The sequence below is a fragment of the Augochlora pura genome, chromosome 6, assembly GCF_028453695.1.
Source record: "Augochlora pura isolate Apur16 chromosome 6, APUR_v2.2.1, whole genome shotgun sequence".
Taxonomy (NCBI): Eukaryota; Metazoa; Arthropoda; class Insecta; order Hymenoptera; family Halictidae; genus Augochlora; species Augochlora pura.
The window spans coordinates 18,722,447-18,746,392 of NC_135777.1; the positions used below are offsets into that span (position 1 = coordinate 18,722,447).

Here is a 23,946-nt window from a genome sequence, read left to right on the forward strand (position 1 = left end):
GGGGATGGTAGCTGGAAAACTGGAGCACGAGCAAGGAAAAATTCGTCACGCGGTGGGGCTGTTTGCTCGATCTCGATTGGCCGAAAGTCGATTTTCTTCGACTCGTAATTAGACACGAGTTGTTGCATGGAAAAGGAGGTATTTTGGAGATATTGAACTGCAAATTTATTTATTTACTGCGAAGGGGAAGGTTTCTACTTTATAATAGTCTAAGATTAGCCGCGGTATCCTGAAAATTTCCATTTTGTAGATAAAATAACATTTTGTATGTGGCGATTTTGTAAAAAGAACAATAATGGTATTATATTTATTATATTATTATAAATAAATAGATAGAATCGCTCTGAATTAATTGGATAATAAAAATAATATTTCGAATATTTTGTGAATAACTTTTATTCATTTCAAATCAACTGCGATTTATTTAATCGTAATTATTCTTTCGAGAGCGAAATACTACAAATAAATTGCTAGGCACGTTTTAGACGCGTCAGGGCGTGAGAATAATTTTGGCCGGCTAAACCCGGCGAAATACTGCATTGTGGACCAGTCTCAGCCGTCCCCTAACTCATCCCCTTCTCGCCGACTTTCGCCTCCCTTTGCATGCCGTCGCGCCATTATCCAGACTTTCTCCGGGCTGTCGGCGAGATAAAGGCTCGTCGAAGCGGCGGGGTCAATTTCTGCAACCGTCCCCATTGTCTCCGGGAAACTTTTCACCGGCAGAGAAACCGCCCAGGAATGGATCACTCCGGGCTGGCTTCCGGGAGAGAGGCTCGTAAAAACCTCTCGCGAAGGGCCTCTGGGCCAGACCCCGGGTCCTACAGTTCTCGCTACAGGCGACGGGGAAAGCAAAGGAAGATACAGAAGGACTTTGTGAATCTCTCTCCGCACTCTTTATCTCTCTCGTTGGGCGAGTTTGTTGCTTTGTCGTGGAACAAAGGCCGGGCTGGTTGCCGCGTTTTAGAATATTCTAATTTTAGCCGGCCGCGCAAAGCACTGTTTTCGTTGCCGACTCCCACGTGCCACGGTCGGACAATGCCGATGCTGACTGAATGCCTGGCGGCATCGATCTCGGGCGTCGCAGCGCCTCCCTTTCACGCTCGCGAGAAAGATTGGCGGAGAGATTGGATGGCGCGCTGCTCCGACTTTACCCTAACTACCCTTGTGCTGCTCCAATTTATGATTTTCGCAAGACACGATTTATGCGGTTTCTGAGAACCGGACTGTCTAGTAAATTTAATGAATTATCACAGAGGGAATGTTCTAAAAATTCTGTAAAAATTTATAAAAATTCGTTTGGGTCCATAGTTTAACAGGATCGAGTGGTACACGGTTCTAGGGTGGCCTAACTGTCCTAATAGGTTGCATAGTATAATTTTTAGGATACCTTAAAACTTGGTGTCTCGGCCGATTTAGCTGTGCAATGCATTCGTATTTATTTCTACAAGAGTTGTTTACTCGATACACAGCACCACGCCGCCGCATTTTAACTTCGTTTGTCAAACAATTCCCGCGCCCTTTTCTACCCCGCCTCTGTGTCCACTTTGTTGCCGCGCACGGTTCTTTATTTTCTCTAGTCTAAGTTTGATAATGAGTTCGGGAGAGCCGGTCTAATTAGGAGAGTAGACACGGGTTAGCCTGATTCTTCTATGTTCGTGGGCACCCAGCGAACGCGAAACACAGTTCCAACGTTCTTTGATACAGTTCCCGGCGTTACATCATTTGGAAACTTGCTACGCGAACACTGGCCACGCTCCAACCCCTAGCCTCCGATTACACGAAAAGGAATTCCAGGTCGACGGACCGGCGAAGGTGTTAATGGTCTTCCAATTTTCTATTTGCGAGCCAGACATGCTATTTGTCGATTATTAGATCTACGCTCTTAACCCAGTTCTCCTGTGACACGATTTTCATTAACTCTTCGACGAATGCCGTGTTTCTCTCGTTTCTACGGCCGAATTCGTCCTTTAACGCGAAGTTGAGATAACGGTGAACAAATTGATACGATACAAATAAAATTAGGTAAGGTAAGCTAAGTTTGCAAGTGAGGGGCGTATTATTTATTTAATATCCATACTGGATCAGGAAAAAATTATTTCACTAGGTCGCGATTATTGACACCGTTCTACGGAAAGTGTGTTTATTAAAATGTGTCTATTGATAACATTCTATAGATGCGTCTATGGACATCATTCCATGTATGCATGCGTCTAGTAGAATGTGCCCATTGATATCTGGCTGTACGTATATCTATTCACATCGTCCTATAGATAGGTCTATTGACGTTATTCTACGTACATGCGTCTATAGAATGTGCCTACTGTCATCATTCTATGCATGTGTCTATCAGAATACGTGTAATGTCATCATTCTGTCCAGGTGTCTATTAGGATGTATCTATTGACACTATTCTACGGTTGTGTCTACCAGACTGTGTCCATTGACGTCATTATATCTATGCATCTGTTACAATAGGGTTGACAGGCGTTCTGTCAAATGTCGGATATTTGGGCAAAACATCCGATTCCTTGCAAAAATACCCTTAAAATTGTAAATAAAAAGAAATGCTTTAATACTAAAAAAAATACTTTACGATGTTTTGTTTTACTTAATTTAAAATTAATAATACGCCGTCGTAAAATGTGACGTCTCAACTAGAAATTAATTACGAACGGATCGACGTGAAGATTTGTCCGTGACAGGTAAAACGGGATACATTCTTCAACCAATTCTGGCCGGCAAACAATCGTCGAGCGTCTTTTGTCTCCGAATTTGAAAAGGCTCGAAAGACGAAGACAGAGTAGAGAGAGCCGAACAAAGATCAGCCCCTCCGCATTCTTCTTCCTCCTCAACAACCGGTGGTTGACTGGCTCGCGCGTGTCCGGCTTCATATTTCATCGGGCCGTTTGTCCCCACCCCCGTTTACAGCTTTTACAGCTTCCGTTTTCGAGTGGCGTTCCGCGATTCCTTCCACTTACGGTGCCTTTGTCGGCGCCACGTGGCTCCGTTTGCTGACGATACGGATAGGAGAGCTTTTTTCGCGGCGACATTGTCGGGTAGCCTCGATAGAGAGAAAGAGACTCGAGGAAACCCTGCTCCGCCGTTGATGGAGAATTTAATAGTTAAACACAGCCGAAGAAACGGGGCGGAAACGTTGCGGAAAAGCTCGGCGAAGCGTGCCGGCTGAAAAATATCGTTTCCACCGTGGTACGCGAATTGTAAAAATATGGTCGTGATTCATAGACGAGTAATTTTTCTTTGGCGGATCTTGATGAAAGATTGCGACAGTGTTTACGGAATGTTTTAAACTAATTAAATCTCTTGGTAGTAATCGCGGTTCGATGTGTAAAGTAGCACGATTAAATAACGATTCGGTTATTTACTAGTCGAGTGATTTATTATTCTTTTTTACCATTATATTTATTTTTCTATTTATTATACTATTTATTATCTATTATTCTGTGTGTTTCTAAGTTCAGTAATTTTAAAACTAGAAATGTTTAGGAAACTTTAAAACGAAACTATTACGTATAAACTTTACTCTTTCTCAAAGTGGAAATGAAATTCTATTTACAAGAAATAAAACTAAAAATAAATTTTTGACTTATTTTAACTTATCTTCAATCTTCTACCCAGTTAAAATGTAAACAAGTTTTAATGGTAACAATCGTAAAAAGAATTGTCCGACAAAGTGTTAACGCTAACGTAACATTCTGATTCTTTGTTCTCCGAGTTGTAACACGTTTTTGTACTCGGCGTTGATAAACATGACGATGTTAAACACACAACAGAAACTCGCAAAGTACATATATATACTCCTCTCCGGTTCTAAACCGATGTCCATACATTATGCGAACACGAATTTCCATAAACATCTGCACTCTAATCATTACCGCATTGCTGTAGTTCAAAGAGTCATTCCAATTAACCCTTTCGTGACCAAAGAACAGCATGTACACTTTTCGAGTACTCGCACTCTGTGTGCAACATGCGAAATCATATACTTTTTTTTTAGCGTCACGCCGTAATACCGAGGCTTTACGCGACGTGCTTACCATTCTGCTACTACCCTGCATTTTCGCATAATTATTTCATAAAATATCACGCTCGCAGCTTGGTCAAATGCATAAATTCTCTTTCTACTTGTTACAATATTTTAGCGGAAACTACACGGAACAGTATAAAAATTGTTTGAAGCGAAAAAAATATATCGCCCAAACAGGGACTCGAACCCTGGACCCTCAGATTAAAAGTCTGATGCTCTACCGACTGAGCTATTCGGGCGCTTGGGTTTGTCTCCTTCCAAGCGCCATTTCAACCAGACACGGAAAACGTTTTATAAAAACAAGAACTAAAACGTACTAACAATTTATTTCAACGAAAAGTTAACGTATAGACATAATACAAGTTTTCTAGAGATTGTTATAAGTTAAATAAACATTGTTCCATAAAAGTGTTCGCACATCTTTAAAAGTGCAATAACTTTGTTAAAGTAGAACTTAAATTAAGAAAAATTTGAAAAATGGCTTTCGTGTATCTCTGAATTATATGTATGTTGAAAATTTTGTAATAAATAACACTTTTCTCACATAATACGGAAAATGTTTATTCAAATATTGTTATTTGACTATCTTGATTAGTTTCTCATAATTAGTTAAAATTTCCACATTTCTCATTACGGTCCATAGAAAGTTAACATATGCAGCTTAAAAATAATATATTTAGCAAAATGGCTAAATAATATTATAAACGATCCTAAGCACATGCAGTTATATTTTCGTCAAAAGGGTTCGCCGTTCAACCGTTAACCAGTTACCCGTTTTCGACGAGTAAACTTGTCATGCATGAACATGTGCCATGTATTAGGTTGGTGCATATGAAATGTCGGATGTTTATGTAAATATATAAAACTGTATATCTTTTTTCAAAAGCTGTTGATTTAATCAAAATATGCCCCGTCTGCTTTACTACACCCCTTTCAACAAGATATCAACACAGAAATGACTGTCTTAAACAAATTCTGATCTTTAGAATTCATGAACTCTGTTATGGAATATTTCAGCCTGTCTTCATTTATATACTATTTAGCCCGTAGAAACTCGGGCAGATTTCGAGCAGTTTTAGAACGGTGTTGCCATTACGCGTTGTTCGGCTGAGGAATGTGACAGCGACCTGTCATAAATAATGTCGGGATTAAGAGAAATAGAACGAACCCTAGCATGAAAAACGTAAACACTTGAGTTTTTCTTCTCTGACGTCAGCAATAAGACGTTGCCAGTAGGTTCGCCCTCGGCGCGTGGCTGTTCCATTACCCACCGCGCGAAGCATGTTGACCAGCTCCGAATTGTATGATTACAAATTGAGACTAGTCACAACCATAATAACGCGCTCGAATTTTACCGCATTTTCGTAACTTCTCCACTACCTCTCGGACGTTAGAGACTATTAACCCTTTGTGCTCGAAGCCACTGCCACTGGAAATCTGAAATAAATCTTCTATATTTTATAAAATTTTATATTTTACTTCATTTAATTTCGCAATTGTTTTGTACAACGTATGCGTAATTTTTGTGGGCTAAACAGTATATAAATGGAGACAGTCTGAAAAATTCCATACTACAGTTTATTGATCCGAAAAATCAGAATTTCTTGAAGACAGACATTTATGAATTAAACTCGCGTTGGGAAAAGTGTATTGAAACAAATTGGGCACATTTTGATTAAATTAATAGCTTTTGAAAAAAGATACGTAATTTTATATACTCGCTTAGAAATCCGACATTTCATATGCACCAACCTAATAAATTGCAATTTTGTATGTATTGAGGCCGAGAAAATAAATAAATAAATATATATATATATATATATAAATAATTATTACTAAGAAGGAATACATAGTGACTAGGTTCGTTTAAAACACCAGCTAACTGGTTAAGCGGACCAAAAAATTCCGAAACAAATGACTGCCGTAAAACTCTTTCTAGAGCACCTGAAAACTCCATAAGATGCAAATACAAGTTCCCAGGAATTATGAGTGGAACCCGCAACTTAATCAGCGCGATTTTTAAAAGGAGAGCCTGGCGCGCAAAGTCAACGCGTCGACGCATCAGGAAATTAAAACTTAGCCATCACGGCGATGGAATTGTTTCGATGCCAGGGAGACTGGAAGCCGCACCGAGAGCCGGTGAGTAACGGTGCAATATTGTTTCTTCAGGGAGAATTTCCGGCGAGGAATGCCCGCAGCATCCCGGGGTCTTATCTTCTAATTCACGTTCCCGCGCTTCCCGGAGCGCAATATTTCACCGGCCGTTCTACATATTGCGCTTTGCTCCTGGCCTTTCATTTCCCGCGCCGGCCAACACCGTCTTGCTCGCCTCGAGGAAACACCCACGACAATCGTTTTAGGACACTTGAACACCTCAACCACTCGCTGCCCTGTCATCGTGATATGCGACACTATCGTTTTAGTCCCCTTCTTCTCGGACTACTTTGAAATTCACGGAATTCTTTATTCGTTTCGTTGCTTAGGCATTTCTTTTCGCGTTACGAAACATGCTTGTTTTCAAGGGTAGAGATAACAAAGTACTAGTAATTTTCCAAGTTAAAATTTAAAAATATATTTTTTGCAGCACTTTTTCAATATATTTAATAGCAATTCAAACATTTATTCTTATAGAAGTGTTTGAAATCGAAAACTTATTACTGCGATATTTAAATTTACCTTCGATAAATAAATAGTTTCTCTAAAAAAAAGTGTATGAATATTTGTTGTGTCAAAAATTGTTCAACTATTGAATTGTTCTATATTAGAACAGTAATATCTGGGAACTGAACCACGTATGACAATATACGATAAATATTCCTCTATTTGAATACTATTTTAAATACCGCGGCACGAGCGTTGCGAATTATCGTATTTTTAGATGGTAAATGATGTGAACTTTTCCGATTATCTAATATCATATCTGACTGGAATCCGCAAAGATTTCGAACGAAGTTGTCTCCGTTCGCGGAATCACGGGAGCACCCGACAGTGCCGCCGCGTTCAATCGAACTTTCCCTGTTATCGACGGGCGAAAGTTCCATCTTTCGCCCGACGTCACGAGCACGGGAACTGACGCAAGTTTCCGGAAGATATTCTGTAAGTTCCGGAACCCTCTGACGTCTTTTCCGAAAAGAGGGCTGCAAGCAATTCGAGAGGATGAATGAATGTACACACAAAATTGATATACAGGCTCCAGGGTGGAGGGAAGTTCGGGAACACCTGCTGGTCGGATCACAAAAAGGTCCTTTGATCATGTTCGCGGTATATTGTTGCGAATTCATTTCACAGTAATCATTTTATCAGTGGGGTACTAACTTCTAATCCTGGGAGAACGGGTAATGACGTCAGGATTACTCATCGCAGTTTATTGAAATTAATCATGCATTGAATTATGAGTTAAATCATGCATTGAGTTATGCTTTAACCTTTTCAATATTTAATCGTGGTACAAATGAGAGCTATGATGTTTAATTTGTGGTATTTATGAAAGATATTTTCAATCAGGATCTTTATATAATTCATATAATTAACATGATCTGAACGATATTTATATGAAATGGTTATAATATGAGGTCATAAAAACAGTATGAAAAATTCATCATACTTTTTTATTTTAATCGAAACTGAAACAGATAAATCAATTCAACTATTTACGTAACTATTTACAAAATTAAGATTGTAATGATTTTAAAAGCTGAATTAGTAACAAAAAAATTCGACTTTATTCGTATCAAGTTTTATGAAAACATTCGCTGGTTTCGTACATCTAATCGATACTTTAATGCCACATTCGCCACGAAGATAACAGGTCGTTTACACTATTCAATTAACGCGAACTGTTTTCGTGGCGAAGTAACGTTTTGCACTTCTAATCAGATTTAACTCTTTGCAACTCGGTGTAGCTTCGTTCTCACTTAGCAGTTTCATCATGTTTCTTAATCTAATTTCACTTTTAGCTATAACGTGAAGAATTCAACTCTCACTTCACGGAGTTAATTCAACATCTTTCTAAACCGCGAATTCGTTATTCATTTACATCCAGAGATAGATATTTCTTGTTTTCGAATTAAATACATCTTTTCTGTATCGTCGTTGAAAATTGTAGTAATAAAGCGTTCATCTTTTTGTGAGTGGTTATGTATTTTTACAATCTGGCACGATGCTTTCGTTTTCGAAGAAAGAAAGAAGAATTGAAAGATTAATATTCGAAGAGGTCCAGAACGTTGGATTTTATTTGATAAAAATAATACAACAATGTTATGTATTACTTCTTTTTATTTTTAAGGCAACATTACTTCGTGGCTTTCGATTGGCTCTTTATCTCGGCTGATGATACTAGGATTCCGTGGACGCATGACGAGGTTCGCTTAGAATCGTCACTCTGGATTTCCCAGTCGCGTAGCAAAGACATGCCTTACCCGTTCTTCCAAGTAAAGTCGTATTTCTATCAAAACGTATCGCGCAGTGTTTTATTTAACACACCGATATCCAATGAGGACCGGCATCGGTGACGGATCCTCGGTCTCCGATCGGTCCGGGCACGGCAGCGACCTGTCTGATAATGAATAGTCTCGCGTGGCAAACAGGGAGAGACGGGGACCCGTCGTTGGCCTAAATACCCGCAGGGCTTGACGTTAATTTAACGGCAGCGTCGGGGCGCGCACGGGTGGCAGGTGGGAGTTTCAATATGTTGAACGAGCAAGAGGATCCTGGCAGCCTGCGCGAACAAAACGCGGCCCTCTCTCGCCGCGGCGCAAGGTCTTCCGGCTTTGAGATTAAACCAGCGCGAACCCCCGGGAAATGTTCCATTGATATTCGCGGAACGACACGGAAAATGGCTCGTAAATGAGAACCACGGATCACGGTCCGCGTAAATATAGGAATCCTTTGGAAACCACTCGATCATCTCGCGCGCTTTCAATGTTACTCGGTTTCCTGCCCCGTGACCTGGCGGCGGCGGCTTCCTTGAGACTCGGAAATCATTCTTTCTCGGGAGACCGAAGAGCCTTTCGTCACTGTACCTTGATACCTATCTGGCGCGGTGGAACCTCGTTTATCCGAACATGTCAGGGGACAAGGCAGTTCAGATAACCGATAATAAAGATTCAGTGCAGCATAGGCGGCGAACTGTCGACAGCGCCATTGATATTTATCGATTGTCTTCGCTAGCGTTCCATTCTTATACCGTAGTTACCTCCATCCGAGACAGTGTTAACAAATATTAATTGTTACAAATTATGCGATAGATAAACTTTAAAGTCGATTTTATCGAGAACGGCTGTCCAAATAAAACAATGTTATACCAAATTCTTTTCTTATTTTTTCTACGAATTCCGGAGACCAGTTTGTATATAAATATACAGATACGGAAGTGATATATAAAAATTGTCTCATCCCAGTTTCCAGCGAATTACTTCATCGCGTGCCCTCGAAAATCATGCGTTTCTATGACCCGGAATAATTCGTTCCCATCTGCCAAGCAATATTCCTCGTTTTACATCCGGCGAATTGTTTTCCCCTATGTTCTTACACCGCGAGAATTCTGGTTCTTGCACAGTGAAACTGTTTACTTTTGCCTCGAAGCCCATTCGTTTTTCTGTCTCGACAAATGTTCCTCATTTTGCCTAAAAGAAGAGTCCGTCATCCTTGACCTAGAAGAATCGTGCGTTAGAATCAATAAAGATAACAAAGATCCTGTCTACTGCTTCGAAAGCAACTCATTCTCTAGGATACACCTTTTCTGGTATTTATTAATAGCATTGTTTCAGTCTCTTGCCATTTTTCCACAATTCAATATCCAATTATTAGAATACAGAAAATGCAAAAATCTTTGATCCAAGCAGGATATTTTTCTCTTCACCGTTTAAGGAGTGAAGAAAATATGAAGGAACTTCGAGAACGCGAACGTTCAAGGTAGCTCGGTAAACTGGAATTAAAAGTCACATATATACAGTTCTTATAAACTCTGCCGTAGCTCGTGACGCATAACGAAGGTTCCCAGACAGAGTTCTTTCTTTAAACCGCCGCAAAGCCACGTTGATCTGCCGCAGTCATCGCTGATCCCCGGCGATCATCGTCGCGACGGCCTTCCTCGGTCTAGGAAATTAACCATCGCCGTCAGATAGGTCCGCGACGCGAGACCATTCTAAGGTTTCACGATCGTTCTCAATCCAGCTTTGATCTATACTCAACGCGCGAACTATTCCGTCGTGCGTAAAATAAGGTCGCGTCCCTCTCCCCTGGGATGCGGAGCTCGTACCTATCTACTTCCGATGAAAAATTATTCGCTTCGAACGAGAAACGGCAACGCGACTGGTGCGCACCTTCAATTCTTAATTCCGTAAAATCGCGACGATAAAAATGTTCTTATTGAGCTTATATCTTCATAGTGTAGCAGAGTGTTTGATCAAATACAACACGTAGTCTCTCTTGTCAAAGAAACGATTTTTTCATCAAATAAAGGGACTGAATTATAAAACTACGAATAAATTCTTATTTGCATAAAATCTTATCGATCTTTACTTTGCATTCGTCATTTGAATAAAATTTCGTCCAATTCTATTTTTAGAACACCAAAGATTGTTGGAGGCAGTACAATGAGGTTCAAATATTAAATTCTCGACAATAGTGTCAGCAATTGTAATGGGACTTGGCGTTACATCACACATGAAAATACGGGATTGTGTAATAGTAATAACAGCTGATCGTCGCGAAGGCGCTACTTTCCCCGGGCACGATCCAGCCCGCTAAACTAATAAAATGACACGTTCGTCGTTAGTGAGTCGAGAAACGAGACAATCACAACAGCCAGACGGCGGCGTCCCGGCACGCGTTTTAATTACAGCCCCGCATCGCTGCCCGGGGAATTGTCTCCGAGTTTAATTAGCGGCGACGCGTTCGGAGCAACAATCGATATTTTTCCTGCTCCCCTTATTTCGCCGCGCTTTCGGCGGCGGGGCACGTTGGAAAATATCCTGTTCGCCAAGCAAGTAGGTCATTCGCCGTGTCATTCGCCGTTAGGCAGGCGAAGTCGAAATCTTCCTTTTCTGGCCCGTTTCACGTTAAAAGAGCAACTTTCTCCGAAGCTTTTTGCTTCCCTTCGGGAAAGCTCTCGCCGGCTTTAGCCCGAGCGAATTTTCGCCATCGTAAGACGGCGCGTGAGAGGGAAATTGAGAAACGAAACGAGCTGCCGGATTAAAATTCAATACGGCACAAAAGAATATGGTCTGAATGCGGCCGGCGATGCGAGCCTTGAAATTTTAATTTCAAATTAAACTTCTCGTTCTTGCGAGTTCTTTCAGACGGTCATTTGCATCTCCTGCTAGTAGAATTAAGGTCGTCCACCGCACTGTTAATGACGTCGAAAAATATTGCAAATAGAAACCGGGCAATTTAAGGTTTACCCCGTTATTCTAAATGGTATCGTTCGCGGGCGAAGAAGTTTTTCCCTTGTTTGATTACATGAGACGAGGATTATTTAATTTAACAAATGCGACAAGTCTTGTTAGGCGCTTGCATTAAAGAAGTAAGTAAATAGATAATAATAAATAAGAAATAATAAATTCTATAAGCTCCTTCTTTATTAGTAATAAATTGTTAACAGACACCATGGACATCTATCGTGAGATAATTCATAGTTGGCAGCCCACATGTTGAAAGAACCAGAGAAAAAAAGAAATAGATAACCAATTACAGATACCCGTTTAAAGTAAAAGAAAATGCAAAATCGAGGAGAAATACAATGGCAACTCTCTTATCCTATTCTTACTATATCATTACCCAAACGTATCCATTATCTAATCAGTATATCGATTAGATAAACTATCACCTAGTAGAGAACCTGAATACAATTTTTAGATAATAGAATGTTTTTGCATCAAGATATTACAAAAATAAATCTTCAGATAAGATAGTCTCTACTGTACTACTTATTGATGGTTAAGTTTTGTGTATACTGTTCTTTCTCGTAACTTGTCTATTTTACAGCACAAAGCCGCGTTAAAGTTTAGTATGCAGTACTATCGTAAACGGGAAAACGATGTAAAGAAATCACTTACAAGTTCATTCGCTTCTAGTCGAAAGAGAAAACAAGAAATATGAATAATAATGTAATGACCGAGATGTATTTCTGAAAGGCTGAAATAAAAGTATTCAGTCATGTAATCATACAAGAAGTCTCTTAGCAAACGAAAGCGACTTTCCCTAACTTCCGACGATTTATTATGCACAAAATCTTAACGAAAATGCCTAGTCTTGAAATAAATCGGGAAACGAAGATCCCCACCGTGAGTTATTTTTCCGGATCGTGTCGCAGCCTCTGTTCAGCGGAGCCGTGAAACAGAGAAGCACGGCGTGAATCGCGAGAGAGTCGGAGAGCCGTCCCTGAATCGCATTTGCCGCGTTAAAAATTCCAGCGCGAAATATACGGACGCGGAAAGCATTTCATTCGATCGGCATCGGAGAGGATGAAAACCGCGCGGCGCGAGGCCGTAGTAGTGGAAGAAGCGTAAGAAAAAGACGAAGGAAGAGCTCCGCTCGGACACTTTCCCCTGATTGCCTGTAAATCAGGTGCGAGGCGGCGAGCCGCTCGAAACGTTAAAATTCCATCGATTCTCCCGGTCGGGAATCCATTTTCCCCGATGCCCCTCCGGGCATCTGCGTGCGCCGGCGACCGAGACGGCAAAGCTATAACGAGGAAATCGGCTCGGGGCCCGGCAGAAGTATCCGCGCGATAATCCTCTCTCGGAGTCGGCCGGCTCGGCACCGGATCGAATCCCGCGGACGTGGGTGTATCCGTAGTCGGAGCTTTTCCGAGGCGAAGAGCTCGCGGAATATCTCGTAAGGCATAATCGTCTTGAGCCTTCTGCCCCGGGGCAAACATCGGGGATTTTCGACGTACCACTGACCCCGAAGCGAATTCCCCCGCAGGTACGAGAGAGGGACCACCGCCCGTTCCTTTTTCCCCCGAGTTGCTTGATCGAGAATTACGGGGACGTAGCCGAGGATGGAAGAGCGGAAACGAGGAAATGAATTGCTCGGCGAGAAGCAAAAGTTTCCCGGATAGAAACATTCCTGGTCCGACACTCGCGGGAAAGTGTGTTTAAGAGTCTCGTGCTTTAGCCCGGCAGCCGGGGAGAATCGCGGCGAGGCGGAATACCTTTGCCGCGGACGATTTTCCTTATTGCTTTTGGGACGAGAATCAGGCTACGGAACAGTTTCGGTGAAGATAAATGGATATTTGAGCATAGAAAAGAGGAACGGGTCGTGGTATGTTGGTGCTACGAGTCCGTTAACTCTGTCGTAATCTTTGGAATCTTTTTTCGGTTTGCAGCCAGGATTTCAATGGAACTGTTCAAATATTCGAACGGTTCTGATATGACGGACTTTTAACTTTTCCGTTCACGGTAGACGGTTGTAAAATTAGAACTAAGTGGATCGAGTCCGAGGGAAACGAAAGTATGGCTAAACAGAGTCGGATAGAAGTAAACAAGATCAAGCAAAGTTAAATAGAATCAACTAGAACTAAGTAGAATTTCGATCAACCACGGCTCAATTTAAGTACCTGGAACTAACCAGGGTCGGTCAGAACCGAATAGATCAAGCGAGATGTAAATAGAAGCAACCAGAATTAAATACATTAATTCGAATCTAGATGGAACCAACCAGAAATAAATAGATTTAATCAAATCTAGATAGAAGTAAACAAAACTAAATCTAGAAGAAGGCAAATCAAGATAGAATAAACCAGAGCCAGGGTCAACCAGAACTTAACTAAAACCAATCGGAGCTACATAAAACGAACCAGAACTAACGATAATCAGCAAAAACGAATTACCAACCAGAACTAAATATACCCAGCGTCTTTAATTAAAGCTGAGCCAACCTAATTCAACCAGAGCTAATTGAACCCATCCAAGAACTAGTACCTCGATCCAGTCTTATCTAACTCCAACCCTTCTCCGTTTTTTTCCAACACTAGGTCTCAATGAAACAGAAAAAAAAACAGCTATCCCATTCACATAGAATCATATCCTCTTCTCTAAAATTGCGCCAGCAGAACTCCAGTTGAATGCGGCTTTGCAAATAGAGCGAATTGCAGTCGAATAGAATTAAAGGACTACTCGAATCATTCGAACTTCGAACGGTAAACGATTTTCGATGGAAGCGCGAGCTCTCACGGCCAGAAATACCAGCAGATAGCCATCGAGACGATCGTATTTTCGAGGTCCAAGCTCGGCGATCGTTTCGTGAAAAGTTGATCCAGGTGTGGGTCCAATATCGGTCGTTTATCGAAGGGCTTTTCGATAGATCTTGCGAATGCTGGTCCCCTGCTCTTCTCTCTCATTTCTTATCTTCGTTACTTTGGTCGAGGTGGTCGCGGCGGAACGGGTACGGAACGAGATTTGCAGCTCGATGGAAAGCAGGCCAAGAGAATCACGAGAGGGCGGAGGCGGGAAGAACATCTAACACCATGTCCTAGCTGGATGTCGCACGACGACGAAATCATTTTCGTCGAACCGACCGATTTCGGTTGGTCCTACGACAATGCAAGTGTTCATATACATTATTTAGTCGGTTAGTTTTTAAGATTCCCAAAATTCTCAAAAGGAGGAAAATATTTTTTCCCGTTCCTTGTTAACTAATATACGGTTTTTATAGTTTTCCATCCATTTCTTCAATGACGTAGATTCGGGAATCGGTAACTCCACGGAATGGCCCATTTCTTTCATAGAGACAGTGTCGTACCTTGGGCTGCGACAAGAGATAAATTAGTTTCAAATTCGAACAATGCGTGCGACGTCAACGCGTGGTCAGTTCAGACGCGAGTGTAGGAAGTCTTTTGTTTATTCCTTGTCGTGTCGGTCGGTCGTTTGGACGACAGCGATTATGTCGCCGCGCGACATCTGGCTAGAACACAGGCGTAATGCGGGCTTTGCCTACGGGTCGAGGACGAGAACGTCAGGATTGAAGGACGCCGGTGTTTCCTACCCGGTCAGCAGCTTTTCCCTAAACTTTTTTCCGCCTCGACCTCTTCTCCTATCCGCTGCATTTTCCTCCGGGTCCTCTCCGCGCTGTCTATTATCGTCCCGGGCTCTGCGTCTAATTCTTTGTAACGTCGAGCAAACAATCCACCGTCGTCGTGGATTGTTTCGCAGCAAGAACAGCTCGATTTTTCAGCGCTCCAAGCTTGTTACCCCGGCGAACCGGTCCTCCGGACCGACTGAAGTGCGCCTTTCAGCCTGCGGACCCTCTGTAACGGTGCTGCCCACCTTTCGGCCACGCTGCCGCTCGCTCCCGTGCTAATCGCTTCCCTGTGTTAACGCTTTCGCAGTCGGTAATGCAATTATTGCTCGACTTAGCAGTATTCCGACCGGTACCCGCCCCCCATTAATTTCAGGCTAATTCGATTTGCACCTTCATGGGAAATTAATCTACGCTGCCAGTCTCTTACGAATAGCCGAGTTTAGGCGACCTGGAAGTCGCGTCTTCTACTTTAAACTGTTAAGGAAGATCTCTCTGTGTTGGAATAATTATCTACGCGCGCCGAGTTGTCCCATATTACTGGTCGGGAAAAGTTTCACTTAGGGCCGGCAAGCAAGTAAAAGGTTTTTATACTTTTACTGGCAAGAATTTATTCGAAATATTTATCGAACAAAATTGTATTCGAAGAATTTATTTGCGATATTTATCGAATGAAGTTTTCTTTGAAATATTATTCGAATGAAATTTTAATTGGCATATGTTGTACGAATTTGATGTTCCATCGTCTTCAGATTTAGAGCGACTTATAGTTGTATCTGTGTTGCTTCTCCCTGTGGGATACCCTATAAATGGCAACGAATTTGCCCCGAGATCCTCGATACCCAAGGAAATATGCGCTCCGGTCGCTGAAAAGCTGTTTTCGAATGAAATTTCTCGGAAGAACAACAAGTTCGTCTCGGAAAGAACGCGTTTGAAAATGGATTCTCTCGGTGGAACAACAAGTTTCGCCGGCGTTCGTTCTCGGGCACTCGGGGAATGAATTCCCTTCGGTACAATTTGATGAACTAACGCAATCGTCGGAATGAACAAGGAATTCGTTCAGCGGGGACCGTTCCGACGCAACGAGTGCCTTTTAAAATTCGCCCGGGAAAGAAACGGCAGGAATAATACGGGCGTCATCTTTGGCGTTCCGGCGGGAACTTCCACCGAAATTGAATCGCGCGATGAAGACGGACAGACGTGCCTGACAATGCCGGCGAACGGGGAACCAAGGGAATAGTGTTCCCCGGGCCCGATTCAATTTCCAACTTCTCTACGCATGGCGGACTCTCGGCGCGCTCCAAAAGCGACAACTTTCTCCAATCATAAGCCGTGAAAGTCTAAACTCGCCGGTAACATCTATGCCGGGACTCACGGATCAAGGGGTTAAGGCTCGTAGATAAAAGAAATTAGTTTTTTCGACGAGACCGCGCACGCTGGTAGAAAGTTCGTGTATTAGTGAAACGCGAATGATTACAAACGACATGCTAGTTTTATATACTTAGAGGAAGGAAAACGCTGAACAAATAAGTTGAACGTTGGACAAAATAAAGCAACTATAATTTGTATAAACCTCCACGATGTAATAGCAATGAAATTGAATGTCTACTTTGTTGTATGTCCGATCATTACTTGCTGGTTATATTTCCACGAAGGTGACGAAGACTGATGATAGTAGCAGACATGGTCAAATAAGAAATTACTAATTGAAATAATTAATTTCAAATTATTATCCTGTTATTTAAAAATTGAGATAATATCGATCCATTAGAGACGATAGTAATTAATAACCCGAATTAATCATATCCCATTACAAATTCGCAATTCGTTTCAACATAAAAATACGACATTCTGCTCCAAAAGCCCGGAACATATCCTCGCGAGTTTCGTGATGTCTAGTGATGCTTATTGCTGAAAAAGCGCCAGACTAAATTGCCGTTCGCGATATTCGCCGTTGGCAGAGCTTCCCCACTCGAGATAAGATCCCTTCTTCTCTGCTTATCGATTTTCTATTAGCCGATATTATCGCTGGATATTAAACGTTGTCGGATCGTTGCTCGGGCAATATGCGATACCGTCGCGAGAAGAAAACTGGAGTAACAGCCTTCTTGCAGATAAGATCCGACAGACATGACCGCGATCTCCGCCAGAGAATCCCTCAAACTTCGCCGCGAAACTCGCCCGGCAAAATACCGGGCGCTGTTACAACCGCTATGGGGACTATATCTTTGCGTAATAGATTCGCGCCAAGTTTTTCCACCGGGAAAACTTTTACTCGTGGACGACCCCCCTTCGATACCACGCGTCCCACGATAATATTTACAGCCTCCTCGAAGGAACTTAACAAATAAATATGTTTTGGGATTTGATGCGTTCGAACCTCTCGCGAGCTTGCGGGAAACGCGGATTCGGCGCGACAATTGGAGCGTTTATAATATTTTGGGTTATTTTCACTTGGAGGCGTATTTTCTTATGTAGAAATGTTTACGGAATTTATCTTGGAATATCGAACCGGTGAATATTTTCAACAGGATCCACTACATATAATAAGTTACTCCCTTTTGCGACAATTCTGTGACGGACTTAATTACATTGTAATTGAATTTGGCAACTCGAGTACACTGTATTTTAATTACATGGTAATACATTTACGGTGTCACTCAATTGCAGAATTCAAACCCTTCTATACATTCGATTGCTAATTATTTTCTACACAACTCTGCAACAATTCAATGTAATTTAGGTAACAGTTAACAGCTAATAATTAATAAAAATGTAATTACAGGGTAACGATTCTAGTAAAGTCGTTGGAATCGTTATTTTTTTAGAAGAAATTGTACATCTACGAAACCGCCCTTTCAAAAAGTTTCACCGCGACTCAAGTGGTTCCCCGAAAATGGAATGTCTCGACAGAAGCCGAGACGTCCAGCGAATTTTCCGACGCAACAATCCTTTTGCCATCGAAAGCAATTTACCGGGGTACGCCGCTTTTCCGCAAAAACCGTTGATAAGTATCCAGTGTGCACCGGCATCGACGGAAGTAGTCTGTGGACCGACTCGTCGCGCAATATCCGCCGGCGGTTAGGTACACGGCGCAGAAACGTCAGCCGCGGAGTCTATTTGCGCTCGCGACTCGACGCAAACGTCACCTTCAGCTCGCGGGAACTAATAACGCGGTTAATGCGGACCTTTCCGAAGCGCAAACCAGGAAGCCGGGAAGCGGAAAGCGGGAGAAGAAACGCGGGGCGAAACGGATGGTTGGAACGGGCCGACGTCGCTTCCGGCGGCGAATATTTGGCAAACGCGGCGCGTTTATTGCGATCAACTTTTCCCCGTAAAGGACGGTTTATGGTCGCGGGGGACGATTTACGGACACCGGCGGGCCCCGGGATGTGGTTCGCAATAAAAGCCGGGCGTTATTGGCGCGGCGGCGCTGTTATTATGCATACGCTCGCCGTTCTCCGTCCGCGGCCGGTTGTTTCTCGGATCGATGGAAAGAAATTGTCCGAAGGAACTGCTCCCGCAAACCGGAATGCCCGCAATCTGAACCGATAAAATTTCGTAATGATATTCCGTGCCCAGACTGGACCCTTGAATTCTTCGGCTGCGAGGAAGCGCGCCGAGGATGTCGCGTGTTTCCACTTCCGAGATATTGCCGCTTAATATTCTGATCACTAATGCCTCGTATTACTGCGTTTCAAATTCCATAATCTTGTTCATCCCATAGAATTTGTTTCCACGATGTTTCTTCTGATAAATACGAAAATCCAATATTTTTTGAAATTCTACAGCTACATACTTATGCTACCCGCCGTAATGGCGATAGCAGTGTAGTTGGGATTCGCAATGATGCCTGGCGAATCATCGCTGTTTCATCTACCAATCTGGTCGATATAATCAGTTTTACATTTTCTGTTTCAATGTTGCGTTGGAATTACACAGACTTGTTCATATAGAATGATTAAATAAATCCATTAAAATATAAATGGCGAAAAGTCTAATGTAAATAGAATCATCGTTATTTACATAGAATTATTTTGTGATTACTCTTGTAATTGATTACAGAATGTAATCATGATAGTAACGAACTATGATTTCACATTTCTAGTAATTACTAATGTTTAGAGTACCGCGATTTGAACATACGAAACTCAAAACTATTTTCACATAATAAAATATATAAAAATGTTCGCGTTGAAATATTTATTTTTCTCTCGCTTTCTACCGTTTTCACCAATATAATATTCGGAAAATATCAGCGAGCATTTCATTCAAGCTTATGAAATCCAACAAACCGACGCAGACTATTGAAAAGTATATCTATCGTCGATCATTCAGACCTTTGTTCGCTTTTGTTTAATGACTCAGCGCGCGGGTGGACACAGCTTTTAATACAGATCGTTTCGGAACAATGGTTCTTTGTAAACCGGGACCATTTTCGCCCGATACGTCTAAAACGTTTGTTATTTCGATTTGAACGATTTTCGAGATCGTTTGTCCCGAACAGTCGGAGAATTGGCATCGTTATAACGAAATCCCGTTGCCAAAGGATTTGTTAAGCAACGTATTTAATGCAGACGAATTTCAAAGCGAACTCAAATTCATTTGAATCAATTTAGTGTCGTTATCGCGCTCAATTATCTGGCCGCGTTTACCATAGAGCGTAATTCCATAATTACGTGATTCCAAACGTAATTATTTTGATGATATTAATAAACTGCGCGCTTTACGCATTTCGATGGTCTCGAAACGTTTCGAAAGCTCGGCTGTCGCAAGCTAAACATTTAAAAGTTACACTAAAGAGTTGTTGCAGAAGTAATATCGATTTTTATATTACATTTTATTAGACACATTACATTTTTATATTCAGTAATAAATAAAATAAGAGAATGCGATAATTGAATATGCACTCGTTCGATAAATTTGTCAGACCACACTAACCGGCTTCATTACTCTAAAAATTGAAAGAATCGCAATTTCAAGCAACAGCGAGCTTCCAAAGCTGAAGAAAATCGACCGAAACACCGCGATGAACAAACATCCTTCCACACGTAAAATGCATATTACTCGTCGAATGGCTCCGGAAGCATCAGCGACTACTCAGTACGGATCAAAACTACCGCGTCCGAACAGCACCTAGCGAGTGAAACGACCGAGCTATAAATTCGCGAACTCGCGGGCGGCGCGACAGCGACCGTAAATACTGATCCCCAGGTGTCATTGTTCAGAAAACCAGTACGATGATAACATCGTCGATGCGGTAGAATGGCAGCTCTCGAAAGTTCGCGTAAAAACCTCACATATTCGAGTATCTCGCGATGGGGTGCGCGCACGGCGGGTCATAATTCCGCTGCTACCCGCTCCGGAACGACGCGTTTCCGCGTGTTGGTTGGCACTCTCTGCCGAGCCGTGGACCGTAAGGAGCCATCGTGGCGCAACGAAAGGAAAAAAGAAGGGAGAAATACGGAAAAAAGAAGAGAGGAAAAAAGGGAGAGAGAGAAAAGGAGAGAAAAGGAGAGAAAAGAAGGCACCGCACCGTTTGTATCGAGGCCCGGGTTGCGAATGAGTCACAGCGAAGCTCGTACATCGAACGAGATACTATCCGGAAAGGGGCTTTGTGCTTGGGGCGTTGTGCCATCGAGCAGTAAAAATGAAAACGAGACGACGCGACGCGGCGCGACAAAGAACGATTATTTATCGCAGCGACTACGGCGAGCTTTTCAATGCCCGGTTAGTCACTGTCTGTTTAACGCTGGAACCTGCGACGATTAACCGGCACACGTTCCCCTATCGCGAGCAAACGCTAGCGCTCCGCGCGCTGGAAGCTGCTCAATGACTCCGACGTATCAAAAAGCTGCTTAGAAATCCCCGCTCGGCTCGCTGCTGCGCGAACGATACGTGTGCTCCTCGAGGTGAAAGTTTGTTTTTAGCTGTTTCGTCGGTATACACGTTATAACATAAAATATTGTCATTTGTTCAAATACGCTCGTTTTAACCGTTTAAATGCTGATTCATCGTTTCAGTGCTTAGAAGCGCTATAGAACTCTTCTCGTATTATGTCATAATTACGGAAAGCGAGATATTGCTTCGGTTTAATAGTATCAATTTGATCTTTTTTGAAGTGAGCAGAAATAGTCCAATATAATATGATATATGATATATGATATATGATATATGATATATGATATATGATATATGATATATGATATATGATATATGATATATGATATATGATATATGATATATGACATATGATATATGATATAATATAATATAATATAATAAAATATAATATAATATAATATAATATAATATAATATAATATAATATAATATAATATAATATAATATAATATAACAAAACAAAAATAAAAACGCATTTGGAGGCTAGTAAAGAGTTGAAACGTTTCCTACGTTTGCTAAGTGCCCTGTGCCGGAGTTATGTCACTTTCTAACGCGTTTTCGCTAGCAGACATAAAGAAAAAAGTTCCGGGAACGCATTCGATGCAACGTATTGTGCGACCGGCGCGCTGGTGCGCGTTGCCCGCGTACAACTTTCACAAAGAAGAACCGAAGGTAGCTCGCGGTCGTTTGGCCGGGGAAAAATATGGCGGAACTTGGCTAACCTTGAGCGGAACCATAAATTCCGGAAATACCTCGCAGACAATATTTAATCCCGTTCCGAGCCGTCGAGATCTTCCGTAACTTATCACTTGTATCGCCCGGTACAAATAATATCTTCTGCGCTCCTACGCGTTTCTATAGCGAGCAATTCGTCTCTCGTGTTTCCTATTTATAGCTCTAACAAACCAGGGTCGAGCGTTATTTCAATTGTCTCGAATAAATTCTTTTTATTTGAATATTTTATACGGAAAAGAATTTTTTGTATTAAATATTATAATTCATTGTATGTATTTTATTTTTAATTTTTTATTGATACTAATCGTTAGTTTTTGGTAATAAGTAATAGTATTTTTCTTGTCACGAAGAAATGGCTATATTTTGTGCTGTGTCGAGTATTCGGATAAATTGTTACTTAGATAAATTTTTATTTCATTAGATCTCTATTCGATAGTCTCGAATAATTAATCATAGATCGGAGATCTATGAACTTCCACGCACAACAATGTTTTAATTCATAAATCGAAAATTATTGAAATTAATCTTTTACATGTAGAATGCACAATTGCGTAACTTTTCGCAGACAAATGAACGGAACGATGACTTTTCCAAGATTTTTCGCACAATTTTCCTATACATTATTTTCTTTTGTTCTACCTGAGGAAGCCGCAGGTTTGAAGGTTCGCGCAGAAAAACGTTTCACTTAATTCGCAAGACGTTTCGTAACGATACTGATCGCAATCATAACGTGTTACAATAGCGGTTCATGACTAATGTTCTCTGATCCCCAGCTAAGCCAATTGAATTGTCTATTGTACAACATCTTTTTTCGACTGCTTTTTAGTCGCCGTTGACATTTGTTTCGTCGAAATGTTTGAAAAATCGTACTTGTTATACAACACGTGGCGTGTTCAATGTTCCGCAGTTACGATAAACATCTGCGTACGTGGCTACTATAAAGCCGACCATTCTGAGTCATTGCCAGGCACTCGCATAAATTTCCTTTTTTGAAATATTACCAGCCGTCCTTGCGCAACAAAGTTTGATACGCAGAAACGTTTTTATGGTCTCTATTGTGTCCACTCTCATCTTCTATTTCATTGTTCCGACCTATTTAAATTTGCAACAATACGTATAAAGATTTATTCCAGTAATTCTTCATTTTCTATTCGAACAAAGATCGTGAAATTATTCGAGTAATAATATCAATGTTCGTTGACCGTATTTTTATGTAATTTTTTGTTTTATCGACAACAAACTTTCCAATACAGATTATAATCTATCATTTTTATTTGAATCGATTATTTTCAGAGTTAAATCCTATACAAGTGACACAAATTCCTTCAAATGAATTTTTATTTAAATAGAATCTTTTCGATCCGATATTTATTCGGTAATATCGACTAACACTTTATTCGTTAATTTTCATACCATACCCTGATACCGTGGCACATAGCAGTGTAATTAAATTATTAAAATATAAAGTCAAAAACGAGGATAAAGAAGAACTTTGGACGACTAAGGTGACTGAACCGCTGCAGAAATTCGCGCGAACGTGTTAACGCCGGAGCAGTATTAGGTCAAATCGGCATAGAGACGACTAAGGTGGCCTGTTTCCATAATAAGCTGGCCGGGAACATGGTCTTGGAAGCGTTCGGTCCGCTCGCGACCCGAGCCCGGCACCCGCGACCTTTAAAAATGAGAGACGCCTCGCGGATCCGACGAGTTTCCGGCGCGTCTGCTTCCTCAGTTTTACGACAACGCAAACAACGAAATCGTCCGTGACACGGATGGATCCATAAAAGTTTCGGGCGAAACCGGTTTAGTTGACTAATCGATGACACGCGAAGTAAGGAGCAAACAGGAAGAAAGTAGGGATCGGACGAGGGAGAGAAACGTTTCAATCTGCAAGTTCGCGGCGATCCGTTCGATCGTTAACAAAACAGTAAATTGCATCCTAACAGGCAGGAAACTCGCGTTCCCGATACCTGACCCAATTTCGCCGCACCATGGACGGACAATAAACTCCATTCGCTGCACCAATATTTGAATCCCGTCGTCTCTCTTCACTTCGGAACGATCCGTCTCCACCCCCCGCCGCCTCGAGGCGGCGTCAAATATTTGCCGAAAATTTCGCTGTTCGGCGACAACATTATTAATCCTTCCGCGGACGAAAACTGTGCGACGCGACGACTCTGACAGATATTCATTCAAAGGGCATAGCGGATTAAGATGGTCAAAACTGCCCTTAGCGATTTT

At 41.7% G+C, this 23,946-nt stretch overlaps 1 protein-coding gene and 1 non-coding gene across 5 annotated transcripts in view; both read right to left on the bottom strand.

Moving 5' to 3' along the window:
• Positions 1–23,946, bottom strand: part of LOC144471741 (kinesin-like protein KIF13A) — a 136,812-nt gene that overhangs the window by 88,244 nt on the left and 24,622 nt on the right. The gene's annotated exons all lie outside the window — the stretch shown is intronic.
• Positions 4,212–4,284, bottom strand: Trnak-uuu (transfer RNA lysine (anticodon UUU)). Its single transcript has one exon. It is a non-coding gene; the product is annotated as a tRNA-Lys (tRNA).